A 7827-nucleotide genomic window follows, 5' to 3' on the forward strand; every position below is an offset into this window, starting at 1 on the left:
TATCTACCAGGCTCCAATGTAACTCCCACTGTTAGAATGGTTGAACGTCAAGCTCAAGCCAAGCAGCCTTTAGAACATTTTGTAGGTTTCTTAGGAATGCTAGGAGGGGTCAGTCCCTTTTTAACAATTTTTTAGGTTATTTTCATCATGTGATCTAGTTGTACCACTCCATTTACACTGTGTTTTTGTAAAACTGTTCTTATAAGCTTTGCCCAGCCTATCATGCATGATGCTGTGAGCACTACGGAACTTTTTCATGTTTTCTCACGTATACATAAAACATGATTCTATAGGCTGATATTTAAATTTAGGTGTCAATAGTGCACCTAGTTTTTAGAATGGTTGTGCTTCCTCATGGATTGGCACCAATAATTGGCAGTGATGCATGTAAGTGCTAGGTGTTATTCTATAAACAGTGCACCCAAATCATTCTTTAAAAGTCACTAAAAATTGTGCATGCAAATTTGAGCATGTGCCCAATTTGCATGCACAATTTAACTGAATAACAAGCTAATTAGTGCCAATAATTGGCTTAACAAGCAGTTATTGACAATAATTAGATTTAATTAAAATATACGCAAGAAAATTTAGGTGTGGGATCCGTGCCTAAATTTTACACGTAAGTGCAAAAAGGGGGTGCAGAAATAGGAGGGTCATGGGTGGAACGGGGGCGTTCCTAACATTTATGTGCATTGTCATAGAATGAGGGGGATATGCACCTAATTTGGGTGCATACATTTGCACCACATTTCAGTCGGTGCAAATGGCCACACCTAAAGGTAGGCACAATCCTCGGGCATAAGCGCTATTCTATTAAGAGCAGTTTCTAGAATAGCACTTTTTTCAGCACTGATTTTTTTGGTGTCTGATATAGAATTCAGCACACAACTGTCGGAGGGGTGTACACATGGGCAGAACATGGGTGTCACCAAGCAGCATGCACAACTTCTTTTGTTTAAGGCTTTTTATTGTCCTGCTTAAGTAATGTATTTTTGATGCATCTTGATTTCTTTTTGTATTTTTGTTTTTTTGTATATTTTATGGATGTTTTTATTGCAATCCTTTCTGGAAAAGGGTGGACAAAAAAATAATAAATCTAATCTAATCTAACTTCTAGAATACTATCAATTGTGCATATTGCATGGAGCACCCATTTACAGCAGTCACATGTCATAAGGTGGCATGCTTTACTTTTGGCACACCAATGCAGCTTTGCACTAATATTCTCAAACAACTTAGGTGCACCCTTAAGCTATCATAGAATTGGCACTAAGCACATTCCTTCGCAGCGCCTAAAATGAGACACCAATTTATAGAACTGATGCCATAGAATGGGAAACAAGCCCTTGTGAATTGGACCCTAATTGGGGTCCTTTCTCAGAACTGTAGAACCTGCAGGATTCTTCTCCTATCTGATACTGTGATATAGATAATCCTTTAAGAAAATATCTATCTGTTAATTACAGATACTCTCTTAAATTTATCCACAATGAATATGCATGAGAGGCATTTGTACATAATGAAGGCAGTGTATGCAAACGCATCTCATGCATATTCAGAGTGGATGTCTTGAAAAGCCGAATGGCTTGCTACGCTTAAGGACCAGAGTTGAGTACCCTGATCTACACTGAAGTTGTTTGTATCTTGTGGAAATACATACATCCATCCTATATCAAAGGTTAAAGTAATGCTACATGTACAATATTTTATAAGTATAAACACACATGCAGTGTTTTTAGTCATTCATATCTATAAATAAGAATGCATGCTAATCTATAAATCTGGCTTGCACTTGTGCTATAAACATAACGAAGGGTTCCCGGAAAGATATATTACAAAGGTGAGCTGCAGAACTCAATGAAAAGCAAAAACTTTATATAAAAATTAGCTGGTAAGAAGCTAAACGTCAACCCATATTAAATCCAATGATCATTTTTTTTTTAGCAGACACTAAAATTTAGCTTCAAAGTTTTAGGCAAAGAAACAATATAACAGCAGAAAAAAACTTCATCCCTCAATGTTTAATGAGGAATCAGCCTCATTCCTTTTAATTTTATATAAAAAGTATGCAAGTTATGGAGACTAGAATGAAAAAAATGTAGTTTTCCCAGTGTTGAGGGTAATGACCAATAGGTACTTTCTATTATCTGCAATTCCAGAGCAGAAAATAGAGAAGGTGGGAGAATGGAATGTAAATACAATTGGAAGCATGGTTAGAGCTGGAATTAGGGTAAGAACTAGAGTTTTGCCCCTGATGCAGTATTTTACAGAAGGAGAAGGACAGGGAGAAGAGAGAAAATGTTGCCTTTGCTACTAATCGGTGCATCCCCCAGGTTTGAGGGTGATGTTATGCTCTCTGTCCTTCATGCTTAGGCATGGAATAATCCTAAACCCATATTTAATGGTCACATAAACTGTCTTCAATTACTTTAATACATTATATCATGACTAGATTACTGCAAGGTGATCTACAATGGACTTCCTCATTTCCAATTATGCTGACTACAAACCCTATACCATACTGCTGCTAGGCTTTTCTGTAAAGAAATTCTACCACATCACCCATTTTGAAACAACTTCATTGGCTTCCGGTAAAATATCGACTATAATTCAAGGTCCTCCTCCTTACTTATAAAGTTTTACATACAGGTAAACCTTTGTATTTATCTTCTATGATTATCCCCTATACCCCAATTTGAGCACTCCGGTCTTTAGATTCCAGTCGTCTAGTCCTACCCTCTCTTAGGGTCATGAATCTACTAGGAAAGCAGCCTTTTAATTTCTTTATGGGATAACCTGCCCTCAGAACTTAGATCTGAGCTCTCCCATCCATGTTTTAAAACCCAGTTGAAGACCTATTACTTTCAACTGGCTTTCAACTGTCCTCTGGATTGAGCACTTCATTGTCCTCCCTGTAATATAGTGCAAGAGCAGCTTTAATTTTAACTGTAATGCTTTTATTGTATGATTGAATCACTTGTTGAATGTGTCTTTCCTGTCCTAAATAAACCGTTTTGACCTTCTTAGAAAAGGCAGTATATCAAGTACCGATTAAACATTAAAAGATCACACTGACATTGTCAGATCCACCCAGGTCATGTTAGACCTAGGTGTTCTATGTAGGCTCTTTAAAATAACTTTATGGAAAATGAATGGCTACATTCAAGCTCTCGTCACCATGATTATGACATCAGATAATGAGATCTCACATCTGGAACCCAAGTGTTTAAGTTGTGTAATGTGTGTTTTAGTAGTCTAGAGACACTTTAGAGTGGAACTGTTAAAGGGTTTTCCTCAATCTAGTCTTGATGGGGGAAAACAAAAGCCCAGTACATGTTGGGCTTGTGGAATGACATTCCACCTTAACAGCATAAGTACAGTATTTCTGTGACCTACAAGTCTTAACTAAACTAGTCAAGAAGGTGCCAGCAATATGAAAGAAAAGTAAAATTATTAATGCATTTTATTGGATTGGCTATTTGGCATATATACTTTTCTAACTCTATGTGCTAGTGTAAGAGCCAACCAAACCCTATCACGCTGGGATATTTCCCCTTTAAATGTTCCTCTCACACTTCACTAGTCCTAAGTGCTTACAACAGTGGACAAAGGGCCACAGGAGCCAGCCAGATATTGAGTATATTACAGAATTCAGCCTGTAAAAACAGCAGCACAACAAGAATTCTGAACACAAAGCTTCACAATCCAAACATGAGTCACTGCTTCCTTTGCACAAAAGAAATTAATGGCTTTTGGAATGTAATAAATGTGGTTGTGGAAAGACAACAATTCAAAAAAGGGATTTTGTTGTAATGTCATTTTATGGGTTAAAGCAGTTTGGATTTTACATTATGGGAATCAGTATGTGAGCTACTTAAGATAATTGTAGCGGTTGTCCGGGTCTTGCCAGTCTGAGTAAGTGGAACTGATGTTTCAGCCATTATACTGTGGCTTTCTTCAGGAGCCAGCTGCAGAAGCCTAAGAAAACCTACTTAAGCTAGTTCTATTGCATAAAGTGGTGGCTTTCTCTTAATTCTTCCCTACTGTTGCAGTGTTACAACCATAAAAGGAAGTCCCTACTGTAAATAAGAGAGAAGCAATTTAAATCTTATATCATCTACATTATAGCATCCAGTAGTAGATAATGGCAGAAAAAGACCCATCCAGTCTCCCCAGTTATTCCTGCCAGAACTGCAAGAACATATCTCAGCTTCCATTTGTAGAAGCTTGACCACTCATGGGATATCACTCCTTTTCCAATTAGTCTGCGTTTACTTGGTTTTCTACCAGGCTGGATACAGGGACAATACATGATTCCCAAACTTATTCCAGCACCCATTGCCCCTTTCTTATCATACTTTATCGTGCTTTTATGCCTTGCAATAATCTTAAAAAAACACAGTAACATCGTAGATGATGGCAGATAAAGACCTGCCCAACAAGATAAACTCATAGTATAAAGGTATGATATGATATTACAAATGTATACTTGATCTTGATTTGTCCTTGCTATTTTTAGGGCACAGACTGTAGAAATTTGCCCAGCACTGACTTTGCTTCCCAATTACTGGTGTTGCCATCTAATTACTGCTAAGCTTGTTTGGCTCCATGCCTTCTATACAGAATTCCTCTGTGTTTATCCCATGCATTTTAAAATTCTGTTACCATTTTCATCTCCACCACCTCCTGTGGTATCTACCACCCTCTCCGTGAAAAAGTATTTTCTTATATTAGTCCTGGGTTGGCCTCCCTGCATCTTCAATTCATGTCCTCTAGTTCTACCACTAGATGTGTGCAGCACTGTACCTTACCGTCTCTGGAAAAAGTTTGTTTATAGATTAATACCTTTCAAATATTTGAATGTCTGTATCATATCACCCCTGCCTCTCCTTTCCTCCAGGGTTCAGGTCCTCAAGTCTCTCCTCATACATCTTGTGACACAAACCCCACACCATTTTCATTGCTTTTATCTGAACTGCTTCAAGTCTTTTTACATCCTTTGGAAGATATTACTCTAAGTGGGGCCTCACCAATGACTTGTACAGGGGCATCAACACCTCCTTTCTTCTGCTGGTTATACCTCTCTCTAAGCAGCCTAGCATCCTTCTGGCTGTCGCATTGTTTCATTACCTTGAGATCCTCAGACATCATCACCCCAAGGTCCCTCTCCTGAGCTATGCTTATCAATCTCTCTCGTTCTATCTGGTACATATCTTTTGGATTTCTGAACCCCAAGTGCATCACTCTGCACTTGTTGGCATAAAATTTTAACTGGTAGGCCTTTGATCATTCTTCTAATTTTTAAGATCTCTTCTCGTGGTTTCAATTCCCTCCCGGGTATCCACTCTATTGGCTATCTTCATGTCATCCACAAAAAGGCAAACTTTTCCTTCTAACCCTTCAGCAATATCTCTCACAAATATTTTAAACAGAATTGGCCCCAGTACCAACCCCTGAGGCACTCCACTACTCACCTTCCTTTCCTCCGAGCGGATTCCATTTACCACCACCCCGTCGCCTGTCAACCAGTTTCCAATCCAGTTCACCACTTTTGGGTCCTACGTTCAGCCCTTTCAGCTTATTCACAAGTCTTCTGTGAGAAACCATATAAAAGGCTTTGCTGAAACCAAAGTAGATAATATTTAGTGCATGTCCTGTGGTCACCCAGTCAAAGAAATCAATTAGATTAGTTTGGCAGGATTTTCCTTTGCTAAAGCCATGTTGCCTCAGATCCTGCAACCCATTGGCTCCTAGAAAGTCAGCTATCTTTTCCTTCAACAGTAGCTCCATTTTTTTCCTACAACAACATGAGAATTACTGAGTTTCCCACTTTTTGCCTAGCCCCACTTTTTTTAAGAGGGACCACATCCGCTTGTCTCCAATCCCACAGAACCTCTCCCATCTATAAAAATCTAGTAAATAAATCCCTAAGAGATCCCACCAGTATCTCTCTGAGCTCCCTCAGTATCCTGGGATGTATCTCATCCGGTCCCATAGCTTTGTCCACTTTCATTTCTTCTGTGAACAGCGCAATATCCACTCCATTCCCAGATATACCCTTGGCAGCTGACCACAGACCTTCTCCAAGATTTTCTTCTGTGAACTCCGAAGAGAAGTATTTGTTTAGCACATTTGCTTTATCCTCATCACTCTCCAAATAGCTGTACTCAGCATCTCTCAGCAAAATGCTGATCGCCGCTAGCTAAATATTGGGCTCACGATGTTTAAAAATCTTGGATCTAGACATAACAATGTTGAGATAAGCAGCAAAGAAAAACATTTGGAATAATAAAATAAAACTTCAGAATGGCTCAACTCTACCTGTGCGTTAAATGTGGTGACATTTCTCAGTGACTCACCCTACATGAATACCTCATTATTTTCCATGTGGCTCTGGAACTGCTGTATAGATGTCATTAAGCTCTCACCCTCGAGTAAGTCTCACTCAAGAAGAACAAAACCTATTACTTCGCAATAAAGCAGAAACAGTTTCACTACACCTAGCATCTGCCAATGAAAACAAGCTTTAGAAGGAATATTTAAATTTAGAGAAAAAATGCTGTGCAAATCACATCTCTGTGATCAATATTTTAGGTAACAGATATAAAAACGAGATAAACATTCAACATTTTATCGTCTAGCTCTATATTCAAAAGCACTTATCTGGAAAACAGCACCCATGCTTTTTAATATTTTCATAACCCTTTTGCTTGAATTGATTCAGTGCCATGCACTACCAGCATTTACATATGCTGACGACTTCCCATCCTGACTACTTTTAGATCTTCAAGATTGTCAAAGTATTACTGTGCTTAATGATAAACTTGATAGGATCACTACCTGGCTACTTCGCTACAAGATGAAACTAAGGGGGGTTGTAGTTATCAATTTGGGTTACCCTTAAGATGTGTTACTTTACCACTAATTCGTGCTATTTTAGCACAGGTCCCATGTTATGCAATGAGTTACTAATAGCTGGTGTTAACAGTAAAATAACACATCTTAACAGTAGTCTACGCTGATAACTTCCTTCCTAAATGCTGAGAAAATCAAAAGGGATGATATTGATTAAGAACGGCCCACATTCCTGTATCTCTCCTGTACTTACGTCTGGTTCCCCAATCACTTGGGTTTTGTTTTTGAAAATTCTAGATGTAATTCTGGAAGAAGACGTGAATCTTTTAAACAACACATCTCTTTTATTTCTCCAAAATGCTTTTTCAAACTCCGTTAAATCAGTTTTTACCAGTACAGTATTACGAATATCAATTCTTTCCACATTATGATCATTACTGATTACTGCGACTCTGCTCAAAGGAGTTCACTCAACAGAACTTTTGCCAACTTCGAATTCTTCAACACAACAGTAAAGTTGCTTAAGGTGCGCGTAAATAGTATCATGTTACTCCCCTACTGATAGAGGAACATTGGTGGTCAAAATACTTATACTGGTGTTCCACTTACGTTATCATATTCCATACTCATCCGTAAGAACACTGCGCTCTTCCCAGCAAAACCTTTTAGTAATACCATCTTTCCACTAGTTATATTTCTATACCATTTTGAGATTCAACTTTTAGTGTAGTAGCTCCTTCTCTGTGGAATCATTCACCACAATACTTGCAATCGAATCATCCTACAAGTATTTTAAGAAAAATAAAGCATTTTTGTTTAGAGACACTAAAGGAAACCATTAACAGCATGGCAGGTGGAAGAGTAGGTGGAGCCAGCCACAGAAATGAAGCACATATAATAGTTATTCTATTTTTATTTTTTTCCTTTATTTGGACTTTTCAATGCATCTTTTATATTTTTTTTTACTTATTT

Source organism: Microcaecilia unicolor, chromosome 4 (genome assembly GCF_901765095.1).
Source record: "Microcaecilia unicolor chromosome 4, aMicUni1.1, whole genome shotgun sequence".
Lineage (NCBI taxonomy): Eukaryota > Metazoa > Chordata > Amphibia > Gymnophiona > Siphonopidae > Microcaecilia > Microcaecilia unicolor.